Raw genomic sequence first — 27,993 nt, 5'->3', positions numbered from 1 at the left:
GTGGGAAGTAGGGTGGCCCAGAAGTATTAAGACAACAGGATTATTGCAGAGTAGAGTTTATCTAAATACCCACCAAGAACCATAGTTACCGCCCAGCGAGTGTGACTTTTTCTCTTCCTCAATTACAAAAAAGATGCTGCTTCAACTAGGACTTTTTAGGATCACAGAGGGGTGATTCAATGGAGCCAAAGACTCATGGGCACCCAAATTCCCTGTTTCCCCTGTTTGGATAATTCAGACCAAACTTTAAGTTTATCCAGATTGGCCAAAAAAGGAATATGCATCATAGCCTCTCTAATCTCCATGCTCACTACTAATTTAAATGACTTCAGTGGTCTGTTTAGAAAGCACAGGGGAAGCACAGAGAACTGATGGGACAGTGGGAGAATCCTTGTGTCAGAAGCAGCAAACAGAAACACATAGGCACCGGACACCAGAGCTGAAGTTTCTACCCAGCCCTGCTCTTACTGGTGTGTACCTGAAGGCCTCTCCCCTCACCTTGCCTTGGCTTCTTAATTTTCTTCTCCATAAAATGGGGCCATTAGTGTGGCCAAGACTGCATCTTGAAAGTATCTCCCTGCCAAAATCCATATAAAATAAAAATTTATTTTGTTGCTTTATACTCATCAATGACATAAATATAGAGGTCCAGTCAGCACAAATTAGCCAGAGAAACTACGATTAGGACAACGTATTGGCACGTGGCTCACACACTGGAAAGTCAAGTCTAGGAACTGAGATCTAGAAGGGGCTGTCAGAGTTTAAATCACTATAATCTTATTACAGTGCTGTCTCTGGAAACTATGAGTGCCAAGTATTTTCAGTCTTTTTTCATTTTGCCCAAAATATAAGTTCCAGGATACCTTGGGCCACAATTCCCACCTTTCACTAAAGGAAAACAGGACACTTTGAGTAACCATTTCACCAAGCTATAATAACTAGGAAAGAGATAATTTCCCACAAGGAAATTGAAGTACTATTACTAAAATTGGTATGAGGTGCTAGAAAGTCAAAACTATTCTTGTTTTAATAAAGTATGCAGTGTTACACACCCAGTCTACTAAGTTATAATCGGGAAGCAAATGCGTTTAACATTTTTGTTAGCCAGAATAAATGTATGATGGATAATTTTCTCAAAACAAAAAGTTATTTTAATACACTTTAAATTTAGCCTTGAGAAAGAGAAACGCAATAGGTTGTAAGCTGCAAACAACTCTATCTTTTCCCCTCACTATCTGAGCTATTTCTGTCCCACACCCTCTTGTATTAACTCTTGGCTAGCTCCCACATCCTTGCCAGGCACCCTTTGATAAGAAAAAGTTATCCAGTTGCTTTTAGAACCAAGGACAAGCTCCATTCTGTAACTAAAATTTCCCATCTAGTATAATAAACAAAATGATGAATTTCCTTGAAAGTCCCTGGTTTCACAGATTAACTTGGTCCTGGCTGGAAGTCTGCAGGGGGAGAGGGGGAGAGGGCTGACTTCGCACAGGTTTGTCTTCTCCCCTAGCTGGACAGTCTACATTTCTAAATCCTTCAGCGTTGAAGCTCCAAGGTGAAAAAGGGTCTGGGGTTAAGCTCCTGGAGACAATGAGACACAGAGGGAAGAGTTTACTTGGCTGTTACTTTCAAGAAACACGTGTTCACATGTTCTGACTATAGTGATTCACTTACTGACGTTCTCTTATGGAGCATCTACTAGAAACATCCATCTGCACCTGTTCTCCAGGTGTTTTCTTGTGACATTTTTATTAACTCCTGCACCCAAAAGGATGCCATCTAGTTTCTTCCCAGCAGGATGCCATCTTGGTGAGACCCCTTTAGTGGCGCATGTTGTTCTGCTTTGCCATCAGAGAAAGCCCAGCCTCCTTCACATAGCACCTCCTCAGTGGAGGGAAATGCCATCATACTTCAAAGACCAAAGAAATTTCCCCCATGTCTTCAACCTCAACCCTGTTTATGCTGAAGGTCACAAGAAAGGCTTAGAGAAACCTCCTTTCAAACTCCAGCACCCCTCTTAGGAATGTTCTCTGAGTCTTTGGAAGCCCTGTTTTTAATGTGGATGTATAAACACCTATTACATTGTTCAAAAACATTTGAACCAGGCACTGCTACTCACTATTGATTCAAGGCTTAATTCGAAACTCAATTAAGTATCCTCCCTCTAGAAGGTCTTAAGATACATTTTAAGGTAGGAAGAAGTATATGTTTTAAAAATTATGGTAATCAAATATTCTTACTAGGAACGATGTAGGAAAAATAATTGGTTCCTTCCAATCCTTTCTTACTTTTAAAAATGAGGATCTGCTTACTCAAAAGGTTAAAAATATGACTCAGCAAATCCACCCCTACGTATATACCCCAAAGTATGAAAGCTAGGACTCAAACAGATACCTGTATACTGATGTTCATAACAGCAATGTTCTCAAGAGTCACAAAATGGAGATCACTCAAGTGCCCACCAACAGAGGAGTCGAAAAACAAAACTGTGGCCTATACATACAGTGAAAAAATCCTCCTCCATATCAAGTATGAAGCTCTGATACATGCTGCAACCTGGAAGAAACTTGAAAACATTATGCTAAATAAAAATAAGTCAGACAAAGAGGCTCCTGGGACAGTCACATTTACAGAGAGAGAAAGTAGACTGTTGAATACCCAAGACTTGCAGGAGGGACATAGTACATTTGTCTGAAATGATGAAAAGTTCTAGAAATATTGGTGATAACTGCAAAACGCTGTAAATGTCCTTAGTGCTACAGAATTGTACACTTACAGGGCCTCCCTGGTGGCACAAGGGATTAAGCACAGCACTATGTAGCTATCCACTGACGCTGAATATTTCACTCGTGCCACTGCGGCACGAGTTTGATCCCCAGCTGGCCAGGGAGCTGACCCACATGGCGCAGCAGACCTCTCCTGACTCGCCCGCTGCTCCCCTCAGCAGTGTATTTCAGTAGATCCATCCGTTCTGCTCCCCACTCTGTCTCTAGTGAATCTTCTCAGCCCCCACACCTTTGGCCTGTACCCCAGCTCTTGTATGCATAAATAAATAAATCTTTAAAAAAATTGTACACTTACAAATGATTAAAATGTACATTTTTTTCTTCTGTATATTTTACCACAGTTCTTAAAAAATGGAGGCCTGCACAGGAGATAGCCCCAGGGTTCTGCTGGGCTCTCACTCTAAATTCCCTGAGTATGGAAAATGCTACTATGATGAAATCATTTTGGGTTGATTTTCCATAAAAATTAATTTTTTAATTCTAATAGGAAAAAAAGAAAACTGCAGCCAACCACCAAGTGCACCTCAACCTTGAAAGGAAAGGCTGGGAAATGCAGTCAGATGAGGAGGTAGCACGGTTCTCATCCTCAGAAACCACAGCTGTGAGGGAGCTCTTTAATTTATTCATTTATTGACTGTGAAAACCATGGCTAAATGTCTGAGGTGCAACTTCTCATCCAGAAAGTTCAATTATATGGTGTGAAGTAAAGTAAAGCAATGTTTTCTGTTGGGAGGTGCTGGCAAGGAAACCGAGTTTTAAATGGATTTTTGAAAGTAAGTAAAACTTGGGGAGTGTGACCTGAAAACTGGAGAATGCCACCGAGCTGCCACCACAGATCCTGGCAGTGAAGTGACTATTGTCACTTCTTGAAGGATATTTCAGGGTACCCTAGAAATGAGATCCTGGGGATTCAGCTAACCGGAGAACCTGAGGCTGTACAGCCTTGGATAACATAGGTAACTGGCTGCTTGGAGGACTTAATTGACGCTGAATATTTCACAAGTCTCATTTCAAAACCTAAGTATGTGAAGGCCACGGTTTTGTGAAATGTCACACCTCCCCTCCTTAGTGCAAAGTGAATTTAGAAGAGGTGGTTATTGGAAGTAAAATGGGCCACAGAGGGAAAGGAAAGTGGAAAAGGCAGCCTTCTGCCAACATTCCTTACACAACAAGGGCCCCAGAAAGAAGCCCGGGTAACGTTTCTAGCACACACATCACATCAGAAACCTCTACCTCCGGACAAATCCGTGTGCCCTGAGTCACCTTCTCTAAATTGTTTTTATCCCCGCTCACTCCTGAAAGATCAGATCCTGAGAGGAGGTTTTCTTCTAAATGCCTTATGTTCATTGACCTTGTTTGAAAAGAAGGGGACCCGCCTGCGCCCACAGAAGCCACCTCGGGGCCACGGGCAGGGACTGCGGTCTGACAGTTTGCAGGTCGCTTTGATTGTTCCAAGCACTGGCTGTGAAAGCATCACTCACCCTGGAAGTTTGTATTTCCAGCTCCTCACACACACATCAGGCTCAGAGTCTCGCCTGTGGGTTCTCCCCTTTTGCGGGCTGCACGCATCATTTGGGGGTGAGGACAGTCTCCATGTTTTAACCCTGAGTGTATGCGTGCTCTCCTGTCCTGTCTGTCTCTCTCCTCCCCACTTCCCAACCCCTCCTTGGGAATTTGCCCTTTTGAGTGGTTACAGTGACAACGTACGTGTCTGCCCTCCCTGCTGATTAAAGACACCCTGGTTCTCCACTGTGCAAAGAAAAATCAGGTTTCAATTTTCTCCACCTCCTTTTGGCCTTCAAGATTTTGCAACACAAATTTGGAACAAGAGTTGGATGTGAATTCCCACTCCATTGCTGACTACTTATCTCCATCAAGTTACTTAACCTCTCTAAGCTTCAGTGTTCCTTTCCTATCAAATAGGGTTATAAAGCGTGTCTCAAAGGATCCCTGGAAGAATTTAATAAGACGATGTATGTCAAATGCCAACAATAGCTTAACACACGTGACAGGTGAATCTTCTTAGCCGTCAAGTTCTGTCAATATGTTGCCTCACTTGGCAATTGTTTGAAAGGTTTTTTTTTTTTAATATTTTATTTTATATATAATTCTTAAATCATTTTTCATCTTGTACAAGGTATGCATTTTCATTTTCGTTATATTCCCCCATACAATTGCACCCCCCCCTTTATTTTGACTCTAGTTCTTCCTCTCCCGTCCCTCCCTAACTCCCCCCCCCATAGTGTGTCTCTGGCTTATAGTTGCTTGTTGATTTTGATTATTACTTTGCATTGATTAGTCTTTTTCCTGGTCTCTTATTTAGGTTTTCTAAATTCCTGCTATGAGTGAGACCATCCGGTATTTTTCTTTTTCTTTCTGGCTTATTTCGCTGAGCATGATCCCTTCTAGCTCCATCCATGTTGCTGCAAACTGCATGTGTTTATCTTTTTTGACTGCTGCATAATATTCCATGGTGTATATGGACCACATCTTCTTGATCCAGTCATCTACTTTTGGGCATTTGGGTTGTTTCCATATCTTAGCTATCATAAATAGGGCTGCTATAAACAAAGGCATGCAGGTGCCCTTTGGAATTACTGTTTCTGTGTCATTTGGGTAGTTTGAAATGTTTTATTTTTGTTGTTTTGTTTTAGTTGTTCAATTAAATGCCTTATATACACCAAACCGTGGGTGTGTGTAAAATATAAAGAATAGGGCCTCCCTGGTGGCGCAGCAGGTTGAGCGCAGTGCTGTGAAGCTGTCCGCAGCCTCTGCAGCGTGGGTTCGATTCCCAGCCAGCCAGGGAGATACCCACATGGCGCGGCAGACCTCTCCTGTCTCACAAACTGCTCCCTTCAGCAGTGTATTTCAGTTGGTCTGCCTGTTCTGTTCCCGGCTCTGTCTCTGGTGAATTCTCTCACCCTCCCATGCCTCTGTCCTGTACCCCAGTTCTTGTATGCATAAATAAACCTTAAATATATATATAAAGAATAAACAGCACGATAAACCATGACACGTTTTTAAAAAAGAATGCTGCCATTACCTTTGAAACACCGTGAGACCCCAGCTCATTTTCTTCCCAGATAAAGGGTTATTTTTAATTTGGATATCTCTCTTTTACCATTTTTTTGTTCATTTATAGTTTTAACTTTATATTCATTTCCAAATACAGTATTCCAGAATTAGCATTTAAAAATATATATGAATGCAATCATGCTAAGGGTATTCGGAGATTTGTTTTTTCACTCACAATTAGGTTTCACCCTTACTCTCATGCATAAGCCTGTTTCATTCCCTCTCACTGCTTTTTGGCATCCTGCTGGATGACTATACCACACCTTATTTCACCACGCTACTGTCAGTGGAAATGCCAGTTGCTTCTAGTTTTTTTGCTATTACAGGATTGCTATGAATGATGTTACGTGAATTGTACACACATAGAAGTTTCTGTGAGGCATATCCCTAGGAGTAAAAGGCTAGGTTACTACATAGGCACATTTTCAAATTTTCTAAATAATTGCAGCTATCTCTTGGGGTATATGAGAATTTGTATACCAACAAGCAATGTGTGTGTGTATGGGTATTAAAGTTGAGCCCAAGACCTCACTGGGGCTAAATCTCCTCAGTCTGCACCTTGTGCAATGCCAAGCTCATAAGAAGCAACTCGGTTTGATTCCAGTGGCCTAAACCCCAGTTCTGTTCTCCTCTACCAAGCCCCACTGTAGCACAATTCACACAATCCAAGACTTGATCTCTGAAACAGTTAGGGGTTCTGAAGTGCAAACAACCCCCCAAACAAACTTTTTTCTATAACCTAACAAGAACCTAATATTGTTAACTTATGATTCAACATGAATTTTAGCTTCTATCTTATGACACACCTTTGATTTGGCCATTCATATATTTTATGTGCTATCTGGGCATTTTATGACTCATTGGGGTCCTGTTGTGTACTGTGCACAGTACATTTATGCCTAATTTATTGGCATTACTATTTTAATTGATTGAAGAGGTTAATAGTTTTGTATATTGGGAATATACCTTGCATATTCCTTATTTATTTGATAGTGCATTCTGGACTGGAAATGCTGTCCCCAAGTATAACACTGCTCTCATGGGAAAATAGAGCTTGCTTTATGATAGTCACTTTATGACATCAATTTCTAGAAATGAATTATGACCCACATATAATTTGTAGCATCAAGTTTATGGTAATGGGATTAGAACACAGGGCCTGTGTGCTATAATTTAAAGGAAAGTGTCAACAGTAACAGAATTTTGACAATTTTCCATGGGAAAGCCAAGATTTTATGATAATCTAGTGGAAGAGTAGGGATCAAAAATAAAGCATTTAAAGAAAGGTTACCCATTATTAATGAATATGATATAAAATGCTCTCATCCCACAAATAAAGAATGCTGAATTTTTAATTTTCTACAGTGTCTGTCTCTGAGGGAATAGCAATGTTGGCAATATTTTTTTCTTTTGGAGGGACTGAAAATTTTTGCTTACTTACATGATTTGTAAGGCAACTTTAGAAACAGAGTAATGATAATTCAGATGTGAATCTTTCTTAAAGAAGGAACATTAGAGTTTAGGATGTTGGAAAATGTGAAACCTAAGTTATCATGGAAAAGGAGGCAATATGAAAATAAAGAGAATCATCATGATTTGTTCGATGGAATTAAGTCAAATGTTGACTTAGCATTAAATACTTCCACAGGTTTGTATTTGATTTTACATCTCTTGTCGTATATACAAACATATCAAAAACTTCTGTCAACATTGAATGTTAACAAATCATTGAACAAACATTACGACCTGCAATGGTAATCCAGGTTTGCTTAGTCAGCTGTAAAGTCCTTAACATGCAACATCTCTAAGAGTAGTGGTTACGGGTGAGTTACATTCCTGGAAAAGCTTGGCCTCAAACACTAATAAATTTAACCTGGTAACATTGGCGACTGGTCATCCTAGTCACATGAATGATGAAACCCATTCTGACCATCTGATTGTCATTTAAGCCAATTATCAGTGTTCACCACATTCCTAAAACAAGTTCCATGAGACTCTCCCACTTAAACGTAGTTGAAACTAGCTTAACATTTTCAATAAGTGAGGTTTTTCTGCTTCTGTGAGATGCTGAGTAGCCCAGTGGTTAAAATTAAGGCATTCGAGAAAGAGCTGGCTGATCTCTAGGACTGCTTTTTTTTTTTTTTTTTTTTTAAGTATTATTAAATTTACTTTTGTAGGGTAAGGAAAAATATCAGGCTTTTCTGCCCTCCCGCCATCAGGGTAGATGATGGATCCTTGAGGTCCTGAATGCATGCCTGACGGCGGGCACCTGGAATGGGGTGTAGGCATAGGTAGATGGGATTCACCTGGACTAAGACTGGGCTTTTAAGGGCGGCGTCACGGGGACACCAGCAGTAGCAGTAGAAGCCAAAGCAGAAGCCGAGAAGCAACAGAATGAACGCCAGAGAGTCCAGATAGAGTGAAGACTTGCTGGGGGCTGGGAGGCCTGCCTGCCTCCCAGCCCCCCAGTCAGCACCCCTGCCTGCCATATGCCTGGTGAACCCCAATAAAAGACCTGCAAAAAAGCCACTGAGGACTCTGACTCCTCCTTTACCCGGTCTGCACGGGATCAGAAAACCTGCACTGTGGCCAGTCCTGCCCTTATACTTTAGTTCCTTCTTTAAGATGGTTCTTCCCATTCTCTGAAGGAAGGTATACATGACAGTAAGCTAGAGTTGGAAGTACACAGTGATCTAGTGAGTCTGGGACACAAACAGCAATCAGAGTTGTGAAGTTCTACGTCAAGTTGAAGCAAAGTGCACTTGAAATTGCTGATATCACCAGCTAAACATTTACCCACATGCCATAAAGAAAAAAGCATTGGTCCAAAAGTCCAGAGTTCTGAGTTCAAGTCCAAGCTCTGCCACTAAATAAACTCTTAAGCAGTTTTGTTTATCTTCTGGGATGACATAGGACTCAATCCTTTCCAGTCTCAACCTTTCCCTATTACTGCCCATTTAAAGTAGACCAATTTATATCCCATTTCTTAAGGAGACATTTGTCCATATCAAGGCTCACCATCTCCCTCAGCTCTGCTAGGTACAGCAGAGAAGGTATTGAGAGGTATGAGACCTGCCTTTAAGGACCTCTAATCTAACCCACAGATTAAATGGTTAGTACTTACAGGAAAGTAAGCCTTAAACACTACAGTGCTAAGTATAATAAATGACCAGAGAGAATAATGTGGTACATGTTGTCAAAGCACAGAAGAAACAGGCCTTGGATGACTCTTGAGCTAAGCCTCTTAGATGGGCAGGGTTTGTTCAAGCTTAGGGCACAAGAAAGGTTATTTCAAGTGGGAGAGCAGCTTAAATGAAGTCAGGGTGGTAAGAACAAGCTTGACATCTGGAAGAAATGGTGATTTACTTGAAAGAAGAGAAAGGTGAGACTTGGATATAAAACTGACTGGCAAGGTAATAATAAACCTGATCATAAGATTATTAAAAATGCTTAAGCCTCATTCATGTAACTAAAGAGAACCCCATGTTCACCACCATTTGCTCTTACTCCCTGCCAGCCAATTTGCTTCAAAAAACTTTTTGTACTTTGTAGAATCTACCTTTTTCTTATTCCTCAACCACTACCTTCAGACTTGCATCCAAACCCACACAATTAACAACGCCCAGCTCCTAAAATTCAACTCATGCTTTTTAGTCCTTACCTGGCTAGACCACTCAGCCACAGTTTATCATGTTGATCACCTCCCCCTCCTTGGAATTGGTGCCATCCCTCCTCTGCCACACCAGACTCTCGATCCTACCCCCTGTCCTCTCCAGGCATCTTCATTGTAGCTCTTCCTCTGTTCACAGTGTATCCTGCCCACCCCAGTTCCCTCCTGGGCTCTCTCTTGTTCATACTCTGCACACTTTCTGGGTGATCGCATGCACACTTTGGCCTCTGTAACCATCATGCTGATGATGTCCAAGTCAACATGAGCAGTCAAGACCTCAGTCCAGAGCTTTAGACCATAGTTCCTGGGCTTCAGACACTTGCTCTTGGATGTCTCACATTTCAACTCAACATATTCAACCTTGAACTCATTTTGGGTCCTTATTATTACTCCAATTCTTCCCCTAGTAAGCCATTTGTTGGAATGACAGCATTACCATTAAATATCCAGCCTATAAAGTTCACATCACCTTTTACCACTCCCTCTCTTATTCCCACTTCCATCAGTTATAATCATGTCAGTTATACCTATCCAGGGTCACTGGAAAATCCCCAGCTAGACCAGAGTCCCTGAGAGGAAACCTCATAATGCTGTGCCCATCTGGGAGGCCATTAATAAGCTTAATAGCATGCCAAAGGAAATGTGGTAATAGTGGTTTCAACAGTGTAATAGGAAACAGGATTTCCTAATGAATTGACATTCATTGGTGATAAATGTTTCAGGATTATGTTGTAACCCTAGCATTAACGATGCTCTTTATATCTGCTTTTGAAGCATTTGAATTGTATTTGTTGTAAAGTTGTCTATTTAACATGGGTGAGGAGATAAGTTACTTCTCGAAGTCCCAGGAACATCTGTTAGACAATTAGCCATCAATTTTTTAAAAAAAAAATTCTAATATATTTTATTTAAAACATTATATAAAAAATAGGTAACCAAAAAAAAACAATTACAAGTGAGAGATTTTTACATTGGCGAGCATGTGGAGAGAAAGGAACTCTCCTGCACTGTTGGTGGGAGTGCAAACTGGTCCAACCACTAAGGAAAGCTGTGTGGAGATTCCTCAGCCTGCTAAAGATGGAGCTTCCATATGATCCAGCAATTCCACTCCTAGGTATTTATCCAAAGGACACAGAAACATTAATTCCAAAGGGCACCTGCACCCCTATGTTTATAGCAGCATTATGTACAATAGCTAAGCTTTGGAAACAGCCCAAATGCCCAAAAATAGATGACTGGATCAAGAAGATGTGGTCCATATACACCAAGGAATATTACTCAGCATTCAAAAAAGATAAACTCATGCAATTTGCAGCAACATGAATGGAGCTGGAAGGGATCATGCTTAGCGAAATTAGGCATCAATTTTAATGCTGGAAGAGCTGGGTGAGAGGGTCCCTGCTTCTTCCTCCAAAGCCCATTGGAAACTAACCTAAATTTTCAGTGTCTCTGTGAAGCCCAAATTCTTGACTTATTCATTTCATGAAAAAGTTTGCATCATCTGCCTGCTAGATCCTTCCTCCCATACTACTCGCACTAAAGAAGTCATTTAGACGGTGATAAAATTCGTAACTTTGCTGTTGGCTACTAAATACTCTTCAGCATGACTGAAACCTCTTAACGGTATGTTGATGAATTATAACCCTTCAAATATAACCACCCTCCCCACCCCACCCTATGCCTGTGAATTTCACTATATTAGGAAGTGGGTCTTTACAGACGCCATCGCCAGGTTAAGAAGAGTCCATATAGGAATAGGATCAGTCCTTACCCAATGCCTTATGAGAGTTCTTAAAACAGTCAAGGCACCCCAAGGAACACCTCCAGAAGCTGGGAGGGAAACATGGAACAGATTCTTCCCTAAAACCTCAGAGGGAGTTTTAATTTCAGACTCCCAGCCTCCAGAACCATGAGAGAATAAATTTCTGTTGTTTCAAGCCACCTAAATTTAGTCTTGACCTGGCAGTCCTCAGAGATGAAAACAATAGGGAATCCCAAAATGGGATAGAAACAGGAGCCAAAAGGGAAATCATCCCAAACTCCACTGCAGATTTCAATGGCATCCTGACCAACACATTGTATCTTAAATTGCTCTCAGATCCACCCATTTGTCCCAACAAGGCCTCCATGCGCTCAAAAAGAAACAATAGTCACTTTTATTGGGAATTATGTGCCTGACACTGTCTGCAGCAGTTCACATAGTGTAAGCAGAATCGTACGAGGATCCTAGTCCTCCTTGAACTTAACCTTCATGACTGCCTTCTGTGATGAAAATGCTATCACCTCCTTTGGGCGTATGGGGAGACTGCAGACCAGGGAAATCGAGTCATTGCTCTGAGGTAACACCGCTGGAATTTGAACTCACTCTTCCCAGGGGTACTGTATTGCCAAGGCAGAAAGCACAGTTCAGGCTTGAAGGAACCTCCAGGGCCCCTGAAGTCAGAGCACCCACCTTGAGATTGTCCTTTGAAACTGGGCAAAGAGGCAGCATCCTTATTTCTCAGCAAAAACGCTGTAATCTGAGATTTGCCTCAGGTCCCAACAGGAGTCAGAACTTGAAACAATGACACCGCTTTTTTCTGAGCTTTCCCTACCAAGGGCTACAGCAGTTCCTTCCCAGGACTGCCTCCCATCTGGAGGGAGAGTAGAGCCCCAAGGCTCTGGGGCCCCAGCCAGCTGCTGACAAGCCAGATCCCTGGGGTGAGCCAAGGCTAAGCTGCTCCCTCGACAGCCAGCTTGTTATCAGTAACTTTCCCAAGAGTGCAGTGAGAGTTAATGTTTATAAAGTGTTCTGAAAGCCTCTGATCAAAGATGCTAAATGGCATTAATAGAACACAGTCTGCAGGTCCCGCGTTTCACTCCGGCTTGATTGATACGCGCTCCTCGTGCGTGGTAGGTGGACTCTTGCCTTCAGATGACTTGAGCTCATTAATTAGGATGCTGCCTGCAGTTCATCTTGAAGGATGCTCCGTTACTACCATAATTAGGACTCTTAGCCAAGTCCAAACTATCTCACTGTCAACATATGGGGGGAGGGACTGTCTCCTTGAACCCCTTGTGCTCATAGTTGCTAGACTCAAGCCCATTATCTTGCACAGGCAGGCAGCAGAGGACCTGGTAAAATAAGGAGATCACTGATTTTAACTGTCTCTCTTAGCTGATTCGAGTGAAAGTGCAATAATGATTAATGCCTTACTTAATAGTGTTTCCCTATTTCGAGACAATAACTCAATTCTGGACCTGTGACATCTCTATGTATCATTCCCACTCAACATTTAACAGACATTTTAGAGCAAAATCAAGCTTCTTTACCCACTTGCCATCAAGGGGTTCCTTCCATTAGCCAGAAAGTCTGCAAAACCTGGTTGGCAATCCTTCACAAACCTGGTTGCACATTAGAGCCTCCAGGGAGCTTTTAAAAATCTGAATGCCCAAGCTTCAGTCTCAGAAATTCTGATTCATTTGGTCTGGGTTAGGAACCAAGCATCAGGTGTGTGTGTGTGTGTGTGTGTGTGTGTGTGTGTGTGTGTGTGTGTGTGTGTGTGTGTGTTTGTACTTGTCCTTCTCCCCTCCTTCTACCATCTTTATTTTTTGTATTGGTTTGAGATTTACAGAAAAATCAAGCAGAGTCCAGAGAGTTCCCATGTGCCCATACCCTTATACCATGCAGAATACCGTTAGAACCATTGCTATATCCTGAGTGATTCAAGTGTGTAGGCAGGGTTAAGAATTCAGCCTTAGTGCAGTCATTACCTACACAGCTGGAGTTCAACAGTTCTAAAAAAAAATCTGATTAAACTACAACCCAAATCCTTCCAGGTTTTCTCAATACTTTTCCTTAATGTAACAACCCAGCTTGAGAATGTGATTGGCATTCATTCAAATGAAGATGACTCTGCTCACCATCCTGGTTTGTGCCTGCAGATTGCATAATGAATGGCCTTATCGGTTATTACAGGTCTTGGAGAGTTCTCTTCCTTATTAGATTAAAGGAATATAGAGATAATTTAAGTCGTGACTCTTGGAGTGGTTGATGATTTGCAGAACTTAAGGAAAATTAGCATATTACTTTTAAAAGGGATTTATTTTAATACTTTTTAACATTAGAAGTCTTGCTGGAAAGATAATTAAGTACAGAGAAAGCAGAAATCCATTTGATAGAGCATAGAAAATATGAAAAAAATGTTTTACAGTACCCTAAAGAGAGTTATAGACTTAACCAAGTCTTTGGGATCCATAATTATTTATTCATTCACTAAATAAATATTTATTGAGCATCTACTATATTCCAGGTTCTAATGTCATGGATAAGCAATGACTCAAGCGACCATTAGAACTGCTCTCATAGGGCTTCAGTTCTGGTAACATACTAGAATATATGATCTTTTACTTACCAAAATACTAGTGGGATTGTCTAACATCAGTTGGATATTTTGGGAAATGTGAACTATTAGGTAAATTCTAAACATTATTGATACTGACATCATTATGGCCTTTCATGACACTGGCATAAGATACAAAGGAAACACTAAAATTTATGTCATACCCTTAACTGTTGAATTTTGACTTTAGAAAAGTTAACATGCTTTGAAATCAGTGTGCTGTAACATCTGGATTGTTTAAGTATAGATCATAAATCATATAATGCATAGAAAAGAAGTGAATTGAAATTCCTTTCATAAGGTTAACAGCTTCTGGGCATGTTGGGTCTATGTAAATTGATATACTAGACATGTCTTAGGATCTTGTTAGGAGGAAATGATTTCTTTATCTAGTGGAAGGCACTGGTGTCCTGCACTTGGCTTATGCTGCATAATAAACATACCTGAGTTGAAGCAGCTTAAATCAACAGCTCACAGTTCTGGGAGCTTCTTCGGGGCTAGCTCAGCTGAGCCCTATTGGGCACTTTCAGATGTGGTTGGCTTGTGAGATGGCCTCACTCCCATGACATGGCTGGCAGACCATGGTCCAGGGCCCAGTGCAGGGATGTCTCATCTCCATGTGGCCTCTCGTTGTCCAGTAGGCTGGCATGGACTTTGTCACATGGCAGTCTCAGGCCTCCAAAAAACAGAGAGAGCAAGTGCTAAAACTCAATGACTTTTTGAGTTGCAATTATGTTGTATTTGCTATTGTCCAACTGACCAAAACAACTCACATGGCCAAGCCCAGGTCTGTGTTGGAGGGGACCTAAGGACAGAGAAGGAAATGATTGTGACCATTTATGCAGACAATCTACCCCAAAATTCATTGACTAAGGTATAGGTGTGTAGGTGAGAATCTCCTCCAAATTGCTGTTTTACTGGAAAAGTTCCTCCTTTGGTCCTGGGCTGCATAGATATTCTACTCTAATTGTTCCCAGCCCCGGGAGGGTGGCCCCTTATTGTCTCACTACCTTCATGAAGTTCTGGGATCTGGTACCCTGCAGTTCCTGCACAGTACTAAGTTCTGCCTCTAGGGGCTATGCTTTCCTATCTTAAAGTGGCTTCATAAATTTCACATACTCCCATAATCCCCAAAGGTCTAAACCCCTGCATTGTTAAGAGAAAGGTGTTTGTGATACTGTTATAATTCTCTCTCCCAAGTCCCAACCCAAACTGCCTTCCTCTCCCTTAAGCCAAAAGTGGAGGTGAATAAGTTAGAACCTCTCATGGGGGTGACAGAATCCAAGGGGACTTGATAAAGAAAGAGGCTGGGGGGGCAGAGACAGAAAAGAATGCGCATCCTGGGTGGACTCAGGTTGGAATTGGCCCCTCAGAGTCAAGAGAAAGTATAATTAAGAATGTCTCTGCTAGGGCCTCCCCTGTGGCGCAGCGGTTGAGCGCTGGGTTGCGAAGCTGCCGGCAGCCTCTGCAGCACAGTTTCGATCCCCAGCTGCTCCCCGGCCACCAGAGGAGGGTCCCACATGGCGCGCAGACCTCTCCTGCCGCCCGCTGCTCCCCTCAGCAGTGTACTTCGGTCCTTCTGCCTGCTCTGCTCCCCACTCTGGCTTTGGTGAATTCTCTCACCCTCCCGCGCTTCTAACTGTACCCAGTGCTTGTATAAATAAATAAATAAACAAATAAACAAATAAATCTTTAAAAAAAAAAAAGAATGTCTCTGCTATCTATTTGGAATTTGATAAAATTCACTTAAGTTTTTGTTTCATCTGGGGCTTGGATGTGGAGTTTGAATATAAAGTCATGTGTTTCTTAACGACAGGAATATGTTCTGAAAGGTGAATCATTAGTCCCTACTGTTGTTGTGTGAACATCAGAGAGTGTGATAATTGGGTGAACATCACCCAATTATGAGCGTAATCTGCTTTACTCAAATGTAGTGCTTTAAATATTAATCACATCTAAAAAAATACCTTCATGCCAAAATCTAGATTGTTTAGCATTGGATCAAACCACCGGGCACCATCAAATGGCCAAGTTGGCACATAAAATCATATTATCCATTAAAGGGAAGAAAATAGTACAGATGTCACAGAATTGTGATACAATAAAGCATGCAAAGCGGCAAGAATGACTCCAAGCATTCATCTTGGTCATCCTTATTCTTGCCTATCACTCCCTTATGGGCACAGCGAAGTCTGGTCATCCATGTAAATTAGGGCTGTCTAGTTTGGGGTGCAGTGAGCAGTGGTGGATTTATGGCAGGCAGGTTGTTCTATTCCTTATAGAACCAGAGCAGGGCATTTGAGGTTGGTTTTAAATTGATGTTTGTTTTCAAAAGAAAAGGAATTTAAAAAGAGCTCTGATCCTTTCATACTGAACCATTGCTTTAGAGACCTATCACCTAGCAACAGGAAGATAATACCTTCTCTCCTCCAACAGGTAAACCTCTGGCTTATCTAATTGAAATTTCAGGCTTCCTGCCACACTCCTGAAAAACCATCAGTTTAAAGGGATCAAACTGTACAAGCCAAACAAAGTCACATTTGAATGTGCTACTTTTCAAATGGAAGGCTAATGAGATTTTCATTGGGAGGAGAGATTTGAAGCTTTACAGCTCATAATTTAAATAGCTTTGTTCCATTGGCATTCACTGAATTTCACAAAAAGACTACGGTAAAATTCCTTTTCTGACTCCTGTATGGGGATCAAAGATAAGCGTTAGAAGTAGAAACAAAGTGTAAATTGTATGAAAACAAAGAATTATCTAGACTTTCCACCAGGTTGAGTTATCTTTTATTTCTCCCTTCCTATTCCCTGACCCTCTCCTCCCATATTCATTACAAATGCTATCCATTCTTCTCCTGAAATGACTGCTCATTTCATGCTTTTCCATTACACAGACGGCCCTTTTCAGAGTCCCTAATTGATCTCCCTGACCAGACGGTCCCCAATCTAATCTACTCTTCACACAGTCGGTCACAGCTTTAAGACACAGCTTTTCCTTATTCTATTTCTCAGCTCAAAAGTTTCAATGCTTCTTTCAACAAAGTTCCAACTCCTTTGTCTGGCATTTAAGGCCTCAGCACTGAGGGGTGGATCTACATACTTTCTCTCTTTGGAGTAAGAACAGGTATTGGTCCAAGGATAAGACAGGGGTCCCTGACCATAGGATGTGGCAAATGGACAGACTTCCCAAGGCATAAAACCCATGTCCTTGTGCATTGCTTCATGTTAGACCCAGCTGAACTCATGAGTCATCTTTTCTGTTACAGATTTACCCAAACCTGTTGGTTCTTAAGTGACACTAACCCAACCAATTCTTGGTGTTAGTGATGAGGTTAGGAAAATCAAATATTTTAAGGTTAGGAAAAATCAAATATTTTAAGGTGTACTCAATGCTTGAGTGAGTGTCTTATAATCTACTTGGGATCATGGGTCACCATCCTCTGAAGTGGAAATAAGAGAGAATGGTGAAAATAATTATATTTTCCATTTCAGAAAGTCTGGAACTTTCTGCCATGTCTGCATTATATTATGAAGGATAAGATATGATAAAGGGCAAGAGTGGTATAGATATAACAAGGGTAATAATGAGGAAGAGCTGCCCAGGGAGTGGGTTGGGGAACTGGGAAAAGTTTTGTTGAGGAGGTGACATTAAGAGAAGGTAAGACAGCTTACCTACAACTGATCTAGGACCTCAAATGTTCACAGATGCCCAGCAGAGTACATGAGTGAGTAGAACTAGTGTAGGTTAGAAATATTAATTTTACATGCTCAGTTTAGATGGGGCAGCTACAATCCACATGCCATGTAGGAACGAGGGGCCCATGTTCAGATTTTCAAGACAAGTTAAACATCCAGATTGTTGTTAAGAACTAGCCAGATTTTAAAATATTGGCAACTAAGACAAACACGGTCATAGGTCAAATAAAATAGCTTCTGGCTGAATTGGACTATTGCTTGCAAATCTGACCTCAGTCAGCTGGGTGGGTGGCTGGGAAAATCTCTTTCTTTTCCTCTCACTGACCCTTTGCATTTCAAATGACTCTAGTTTTCTCTATGGAGGACACATTTAACCCTGGTTAACCGATGTTAGAGAGATAGTGCATTTGCTTTGCATAATTTCTTGGTTTTGAAGGAGAAGTTTAAGCTATCCCCACCCTACCCACTACTACCACCACATAATTTTGCTTTGTCAACAGTAATCGTCCTGAGCGGCTGCCACGCTGGTGAGAGCTGTTGAAGAGAAGTTGGCCATGATTCATTAAACTCTATTTGCTGAGAGCAAATGGCAGAGCTCTCAATCACGCTTCCAGCCAATTCGGCCGCCTCAGAAGGAAGCTCTTGTCTGGAATTATAAAACTGATAATGGCATTCCCACCCATTTACTTTTTAGCTTTTTTACTGTGGTAAAATATACACAATATTTATCATTTTAAGCATTTTAAGAGTACAGCTAAGTGGCATTAAGACCATTTACATTGTTGTGCAAGCATCACCATCATCAGTTTCCAGAAATTTTTCATGGTCTCAAATAACACTGGGTACAAGAATTCCCCCACCCCCACCCCCAGTCCCTGGGAAGGTCTATGCCACTTCCTGTCTCGATGAATTTGCCTTCTCCACATACCTCATGGGAACCAACCAACTCTCACTAGCATCATGTTTCAAGGTCATGTGCTGTGCAGCACGTTCCATTTATTTATTCCCTTTAGTTCTGCCCCCCCCTGTGTTTCCTTCACCCCTCCCACCATTTTATATACAAAATCAATCATGTTTTCAGCTTAAACGTCACCTAAGCACATTACATTCAAAGCTTTACTTTTCATAAAGAGAAAGGATCCAGATTTTTTCCAATTCTATGGTTTTCAGATGGCCTGGATTTGACCCTGGCACTGCCATTGACTACTTGTGTGCTGTAGGAGTGTCATTTTACCTTTCTGTGCCATAGAATCCTCACCTGAAAAACCAGGATAATAACACTGCACGTGCATGCTAATATCCAATGTTGTATGTATTGGACAATGAGCACAGCAGCATCTATTTACCCACAAACCTGCCAGAGGAATTTCATTTGCTTGAAACATACTCAGGACTCATCATATATATACATATATACATACACAAGCACACATATATATTCTATGTAATGGATTAAATTTGTAACAGGGTGGTCCCCAGGAAAGGGGGAGGTTCCCTGCCCCACCCAAGGGAGGGTGGAGCTGAGCAGGGAGAGGAGAAGCTGGAGAAGAGACTGAGGAAGGGAGAAGGATGGAGCCAGAAGGAGACCTGGAGGAGGCGCATGGAGCCTAGAGAAAAGTGAAGAAACTGCGCTTGTCTTTTGGTCGTGGACTGGGTGACACAGATGTGGGTGAGACCCGTGGGGAGGTGACAATGGCAGCTTTTATCTTGATGTTGATTTTGCTCTTTTCCTTCTGGGCTTGTCTGATTGTTTCTGACCCTTTGCTGTGGGTCCCCACTGGAAGGTGCTTTAGACTCATGGCAGGCTTTGGGGCCTTGCTCTGGGCCAATCCCATTTGGATGGACTTTTACCCACGAGGGGACGGGTAACTCTGGGTGCTTCATTTAGAAACTAGACTCTTTGCCTTACCTGTATTGTTTCCTAGTTTTATTAAAGTTCCTTTTCATTAAAGTCTCCTATGTTTTGTGTTGATGCGGCGGATGGCAGAACCCATGTAGAATAGGCAGGTTTGCAGGGTTTGGGCTGACCCTCTCCCTGTCCTATAACAAATTCAGTCTATGCTGGTAAATATGGACTTTGCTCAACAGGGACCATGGGGGTTCCAGGATTACTCCCACACTGATTGTGGGAGCAGAGAACATACTACACAATAGGGCCACATTGACTGAAATATTTGGAAGGAAAGAAAAAACAGAGAGAAGGAACAGAGGAAAGAAAGTGAGGACGAGGTGAAATCCAATCTATTGAGCCAGACCATCAATTTTGAGGGCAGACAGCCTGAAGGGCCTATTAACGCCTGAGAACATCAACATTTTCAATAGCCAAATGCTGTAAGGAGTATGGGTAGGAGAAAAGACAGCGGTTAAGAACCCTCTCTACAGATCGCTTATTACAGATGGTGGGATATGAGTAAAATTTTTCTCTGTAGCAGGTCACAGTCAATACAGGAGAGATATGGGTTCTATAGCTATACTAAGCATGAAAGAAAAGAATATAAGACCCCAAATCCCACAAAGGAAGGGCTCAATTCTAGGGGTTTATGACATCTGTGCTGGAAAATGGAGGCGTTTCCTTGGTAGACCAGACTGACCGGGAGGGAGGGACAGTGAATGGACAATGGTGTTCATGGGAGGTTTAAAACCCCTTAACAGTGCAGGAGCTTAAAGGCAGGCTAGAGAGGTAGCTAGAGGAAGGAATGAAGCCCCCTGTGTGTGATGCTAACACACCTGGACCCCATTCATCTTCATACAATGGCCACATTGTATTCAGGTCAGGGTTCCTCAGGAGAAGGCCATGCCCCCAGGGCTATAGTTTTTGAAAGAAAACACTAGATTAGCAAAGAGGATGAAATGCAAGTGGTAGAGACAGAGCAGAAGGCAGAGACATTAATGAAAAGGGGAGTGGAATCTGCTAAGGAGCACCTAAACCAGGGCCATGGTCATAGGATGCAGAAGAAAAATAAACAAATGCAAGTCTTCTTTTATTATTCTGCACAGTCATTCATGCACAGGTATTTAAGGTGCATTCACTAGTAACTGAAGATTTTCACTTAATAGATGCTATTCTATTTCTAAGCTTCCTGAAGCATTTTCACAAGTTTAATTATCTTGTTTGATTGCCAGAGTAACTATCTGAGAGAGTTAGCGTGTCTATTATCATTCCCATTTTACAGAGGAAAAAACAGGAGCAGAGAACTGCACTCATTTTCCCCAAGGTTATACAGATAAGTTGCAATGCCAGAGCCTACATCCAAATTTTCTTTTCTTCCCTTTTTTAATCCATGGGCAGCTCTAGCACTGGGTCTGCAGAAAGCCTTGGGTATCTTCAGATTTTGAAAATTCTACTAGACTTTAGTGGGGAGGAGGTGGTGAAAGGGCCTGACATGACTGCCCAGATTAGGACCCTCCCTGATTATTTATAATTCCAACACTAGGTTAATGTTGATGTCACTTCCTGAGGTCCAGGGATGGAAAGTTCAACCTCAATGAATGTCCTGACTTAGAGACCCATACCTTTCTCACTCTATCCAGGTATACCCTCCACCCTCACCCCATGATGTCATCAGCTCAAAACAATTTCCCTATTTAACCATCCTCAGAAAATGAAAGTCTGCCTAGCAATGAACTATCTGTCAGAGAAATGGAAAATTTCAGAGAAAGTTAACACTTAAGCAGATTGTAGAATCTCATTCATTGATCTAGACACAAATGGCCCAGCAAATGGGAAGGAATGAATGCAGGACTGTTTCTGGTTTGCTTTGTAAATAAGCAGCAAATCCACTTATCCACACACACAGCTCTGGCACAGTCAATAATTGGGATTTATGGGGTGCCTGACAGGTCGCCTTCGCCTCCTTCCTGCTGCCAGGGTAAAATCTTTAAAGTCTTTGCATTAATAGAAAGGCTGATCAGGCCATGAAGATCTGTCTTGATCACGAAGAAAAGCCAAAAAGCATTTGGTGACCCATTTAGGCTTAATTTGCTTTTAGGCTCCTCTGCCATCTGTGGGAGCTAGGAGGTGAGTTGTTCAGCCCATTAATACACACTATTTTTGTTTGCTGTCTCCATCGGCCCGCATCCCAAACATGAACTTGTCTTCAACAAGGCAAAGTCACATCCCCCCTCTCACTCACTTTATCATTTATTTGTGGCTCCCAGCGTTGCTGTTCCATTCACGGTCCAATCTGGCTGGCCCCACCAATGTATTTATATGACTGACCCTGCACTTAATTGCTATAAAAAGACATTCGTAGTGCTGCTGTGCTACTTTGCCTTTCAATGGCCCATTCAAAGCCGTGTTGTTTTGGAGCTGCCTCTTTAAAATCAGTCATTTGATCCCATCAAACTGTGAAAATGACAGCTGGCCTCTGGGGGTTTTCTTAGAATCACCTGAGAGGGGGACCAGCCTTTAATGAAGGCTATGTTGACATTTTGTTCCCTGAACCCCATGGGAGAGGCTGCCAAGACTTGGCGTTTAGAGTCCCGCTAGAACCACCTTAAAGGGGAGAGGCTGACTGGAGGAAAAGTAGGGCAGAGCTGAAAAGTACCTTAGAAGAGTAGCTCTCAAATGCATTTCGGCAGCAGAACTGCTTTGACAGCAAAATGCGTTGGAACTTGGTGGGCGTGACCTTGGGCTCCCAGGGAATGTATCTTTGGAAACCTTTACCTTAGGCCAACTTCCTTGTTTTTTCAGATAAGAAAACAGAGGAGACTTACTGGAAGTCAGGCAGCAGGTGACGGGACAGGGTGGTATCTTAAAGTCTCCTGGGCTGAGGAGGATTTGAAGGAGGGACTTAAAGGAGGAGCAGGGATGGTTTCCGCTTCCTCTTTTGATCATTTTCGATGCTAATGGTTTTCTCCTGAGTGGGAACCTTTGGAAAATCTTCAGTTCTTGGTTCCTTTCTGGCTCGCTTCTTCCTGACCTCCTCTTCCTGGGGACTAGCATCTTTTCCCTCCGTCTTGAATCCAGGTTGAAAGTTTGGAGACATGTCAGAGACACACAGGATCATCTGCCCCAGAGCCTTGCCCTGTGTGAATCCCAGAATATGCAGACCTGCAGGTGACAGAGCCCAGGCCTTTCCAGATAGATACATTGGGACACTTCTCACCTCTGGGTTTCCTATCCCACTGTTCCAATCTCACCCAGGGACTCCTCTTGTCAGTGTCAAAGGCAAATGCTTATGAACCCTAAAATGTCAAGATCCAAGAAAACTGCAAGACCATCCTGCTTAACCAAGCATTTTTGGAAGGGAAGAATCCTTTTGACAAATGTTCTTAGACTTTGCTTACTCTCCATCTATCAACAGCTCTTGTTTGCCAATCCCAAGCAGATCATTTATATGTGCCCAGAATCCCTGGATAATGGGCATGCTGTAAAAATAAATGGAATAAATAAATTAGTTCTTGAGCTTCTCAAATAAATCCAGTTGAATTAGCCATACATAAAGTCACTCAGTCTGGAACAGCAAATTGGAGGCTGTAATGAAATAAGAAATGGGCTTTTTGCTTCTGAAAAAAAAAAAAAGAAGAGGAAAAACAACCTCACCGAAAAGGTGACAACATTCAAGAAATAAAGTCATATTTGCAGTTTGTCATTGTTATTTTTTAGGTTTTATGTGCCAACCGCATTTTTTTTTTTAAGATTTATTTATTTATTTATGTATACAAGCACTGGGTACAGTCAGAAGCGCGGGAGGGTGAGAGAATTCATCAGAGCCAGAGCGGGGAGCAGAGCAGGCAGAAGGACCGAAGTACACTGCTGAGGGGAGCAGCGGGCGGCAGGAGAGGTCTGCGCGCCATGTGGGACCCTCACCCGGTGGCCGGGGAGCAGCCGGGGATCGAACCGGCGCTGCAGAGGCTGCGGGCAGCTTCGCAACCCAGTGCTCAACCGCTGCGCCACCAGGGAGGCCCACCAACTGTCTTTTTTGATAGCCTCAACTCACCTTATATTTCTAGACCCTTCCACTCTTTTCAAGAATGGAATCAGTGGCAGTTTCTTGACAATTACTATATATGTTCAAAGAGAAGGTAAGGTTGTTTGACCTCAAAAAACTACCCCTCAAAAAAAAGGAAGTAGTCCAAATTTTCACATCCTTATTGCCTTTCCTATTATGAGGCTTGTGTACTTTTTTTTTTTTTTTTTGGCTTGTGTACTTTAAATAGGAAGGTCCTACGTGGGTTAGACACACGAGCTAGAAATGCAGGTATGTGCACGCACGCACACAACACACACAGAGAGAACTTTCTTTGCTTGAGAACTCAGTCTACCAACACTCTTCCAAGTTCACTTAATTTGTATGAATTGCCCTAAATCTCAAAACAACCCTATAAATCATGCACTATTATTAACATCTCTATTGGAGTATGAGGAAACTGCTAGCTTTAGATTCTTATACAGGTCACCTGATAGAACTTTTTTTTTAAAGAAGCAAGTAGAGAAATTTTACTTAAGATTTAAACTGCATTGTACAATTGAGGTAAATTATATTAGAAGTAGATAGTCGACATCGGAATCTATGAAAATGTATATATTCAAGATTGTCCTATTCCATCAAAATCAACAAAAAACTATGAACCAGAGACACTTTTGGGGGGTGGGGGGCGGGAGGGGAAGGATTGGGGTCAGAATGGGGCGTTTGCAATTGTATGGGGGAATATAAAAATAAAATTTAATATTTAAAAAAAATAAATAAAAAAATTAAAAAAAAAAATAAATCTCTATTACTGTGAAAAAAAAAAAAAAAGATTGTCCTATTCCATTTTTCTTTTTTAGCCTTTCTTACTGGAAAGAGTTGGATTATTTTATTCTTCAGTATGTGCAGCATTTACTGAGCACCTACTATATCTGGACACACCCTGTAAGGTCAGGAACTGGACACGGGGCAGGTTTTGTGATCCCATGCAGACCGGGTAAAGGAGGAGTCAGAGTCCTCAGTGGATTTTTCAGGTCCTTTATTGGGGTTCACCAGGCATATGGCAGGCAGGGGTGTTGGGGGGCCGGGAGGCTGGCAGGCCTCCCAGCCCCCAGCAAATCCTCACTCTATCTGGGCTCTCTGGTGATCTCGGCTTCTCTTCAGCTTCTGCTGCTGCTTTCTTGGCTTCTCTTTCGGCTTCCGCTTTGGCTTCTCGGCTTCTGCTGCTCCTGGCGTCCCTGTGACGCCGCCCTTAAAAGCAGTCTTAGCCCAGGTGAATCCCATCTACCTATGCCCACACCCTATTCCAGGTGCCCGCCATCAGGCATGCATTCAGGACCATAGGGATCCATCATCTATCCTGATGGCGGGAGGGCAGAAATGCCTGACATTTTTCCTTACCCTACACACCCTTTGCCACTCTTGGAGAAACCAGTAATGCCCAGTCAAATTACTTGGCGACATTACTTGGCGAAACCAGTAATGTCCTCGAGACTGACATACCCACACACTTACCGATTTAATACAATGCTCTTATACATTCACACTCACACACAGCACACTGATTTACACTTAGGTTTACAACACTGTCATACATATTCATATTTGCACACTCACACACTTATGCTTACACATGCTCATAATCACACTCATAGTCTCCCTTTTTCCTCCCGGGACTAGGGTGAGATGAGTGAGCCCTCGCATGAGGCCTTCAGTGCTCTGTCCGCACTTACCCTCATCCCCAGACTCTCCCTCTGTAGGGTAAAGAAAATGTCAGGCTTTTCTGCCCTCCCGCCATCAGGATAGATGATGGATCCTTGCGGTCCCGAATGCATGCCTGATGGCGGGCACCTGGAGTAGGGTGTGGGCATAGGTAGATGGGATTCACCTGGGCTGAGACTGGGCTTTTAAGGGCGGCGTCACAGGGATGCCAGCAGCAGCAGCAGCAGAAGCCAAAAGAGAAGCTGAGAGAGAAGCAGAGAAGGCCAGAGAGCCCAGATAGAGTGAAGATTTGCTGAGGGCTGGGAGGCCTGCCAGCCTCCCAGCCCCCCAGCACCCCTGCCTGCCACGTACCCGCTGAACCCCAATAAAAACCTGCAAAACCACTGAGGACTCTGCCTCCTCCTTTACCCGGTCTGCATGGGATCAGAAAACCTGCACTGTGCCTGTTCCTGCCCTTACACCCTCCTAAACACAATTAAATACAATGAAAGAGAGTATGGTTAGACAGTCAAAAGAATGGACCGGGGGAATGCACTCTATCTATGGGTGGTCAAAGGAAGAGTCAGTGTAGACTGACACCAGTTAGTTCTGATTAACAAGCGAAGCTGCCAAGCCAGTCAGCCATGAGCATGAACATTTTGAGGAAGAGGAAATGGCTTTATTGCAGGAAGACAGCTGAACAGGAGCAGCTCATTAAAATGGGTTTGATGGGCAGGACGGAGAAAGCAGACTATTCCCCACAGCAATAGCAAGAATCTAAGTACAGAAAGTGATGAAATCTGCAAAGAAAAAGAAAAGCCCAAGCGCCAGGGTACTCCAAAACTGTCAGTGCCACCGAAGCCGGAGGTGACCAAATTACTCAGCACGCAGGATGACTCATCAGCTCATTCATTCAGCAAATACTTGGTAGCATCAATCACTCCACGAGGTGCTGGCGGATGCAACGGTGTGTGCAAAGCAAGGATAGATCTCAGCCTATCAGAGAGAGATCCAGGCATGATGGACAGACAGGATCTCCTGGAGGGGGAAGAGGGACATTTGGTTTGAAATCTCTCGTAGGAAGTCTCCCCATTTAATCCCACTGTCACTAATTCTGCTTCACTTAGAAGTTTACATATTCATCTTTTTTTAAAGCAAAACACCATTTCCAGAATTATGAAAACTGAAGTCATTCTGACATTAATAGTGATCTCCATCAACATAAAATCCACCAAATATCTTCTCCACAAAAGGCCGAGGAGCTGGACTGAGACTTTGGAGTGGGGGTCAAACATTTTATTTGGTGATGAAAGCTACTTTTCGGATGGCTGGATGATAAGACAGATCAGCATGGGATAAAATCGAGACATTCAGATAGGCAGGAGGTGTTATTTTGTCTAAATTCGTGGGGTTAGGGAAACGTAATTTAAAAGGGATTAACCAGGTGGTGGGAACTCATGTGTTTAAAGTTTATAGGAACAGAAATTTATAGAAATGCTGATAATCCTTATATTGCCTATATATTGAATATATCTGAAGGTTAATCTTAACAGCTATAGATTTCATTCCATGAAATTTCAATTTCTATTAAAATGATGTTCAAGAAAATGGAAAATTGATTTATTTTTAATTTATGTGTTTTGCATATGTTTATAAATTCCTTTATTTGTGTGCCTAAATCCTTTACAGACTAGATTTCAAAGTCAAACCCTCTGCATGCTGGGGCCAAACCAGGCTTCCTGATGGGTTGTTCCTGCTTGTCTTGAACCTCTTTCTCCAATGCCTGAGTGAGAGCAAATCATTAGTAACTGCCTACATGTGTTTTGCTAAATTTGGTATTTTTAAACTAAAAATTAGTGCTTTTGGAGTTTTGAGAGCTTAAGCATATCTCCAATTCAGTATTTTGCTAACATTGCAAGACTTCTACCAGAACATGTGCATATGCAAATAGCTGAAATTCCTACAATTTGGGAGGATAGTATTCATGATCAGCACTGCCTTGAATGATCATGTTTTGTTAATTGCTGCTCTTCTTACTTCTTAATAGCAAATTATTGTTAGTTTTGCTCATCATTATCAATTTAGTTTGTTGTTGGTTGTTTTTAACCCCACAGTATGTAGTAATGAATATTTATGAATTTTTAGGCTATAATTTTCCAAAACTATTCTGCTATGTATGCACTGTGTTCCAGTGTGAATCATCTAGAGCCTTATTGCTAAAACAGATGTATCCATTTCTCCCATCCCCATTTGTTAATGTGAACATTTCATTGGTAATGTGTGCAGTACATGGAATTTTAGCCTACAGATTACTCACAATATACCATCCAGGTGAATCTAATATAAAAATTGGCTATTTTACATTTATGTGATATCATTTTATTTTTTTTAAAGATTTATTTATTTTATTTATACAAGCACTGGGTATAGTCAGAAGCGCGGGAGGGTAAGAGAATTCACCAGAGCCAGAGAGGGAAACAGAACAGACAGACTGACGAAATACACTGCTGAGGGGAGCAGCAGGAGCGGCAGGAGAGCTCTGCATGCCACGTGGGACACTCACCAGCGGCTGGGGATGGAACCAGCGCTGCAGAGGCTGCAGGCAGCCTCGCAGGCCAGCGCTCAACCAATGTGCCACCAGAGGAGGCGCTATGTGATATTATTTTAAATCAAAAAAAGCAAATGTGATTTAATGGTTTAATCTTACTATATAAGTAATAAGTAGGGTTTGTTTTTTTTTTTTGCCAGATTTTGATTATCTGGGGTAA

The sequence above is a fragment of the Talpa occidentalis genome, unplaced genomic scaffold, assembly GCF_014898055.3.
Source record: "Talpa occidentalis isolate TD23 unplaced genomic scaffold, MPIMG_talOcc4v2.1 talOcc4.13, whole genome shotgun sequence".
Classification (NCBI taxonomy): Eukaryota; Metazoa; Chordata; class Mammalia; order Eulipotyphla; family Talpidae; genus Talpa; species Talpa occidentalis.
The sequence above is the reverse complement of the archived record's forward strand: the minus strand, read 5'-3'. Positions refer to the sequence as shown.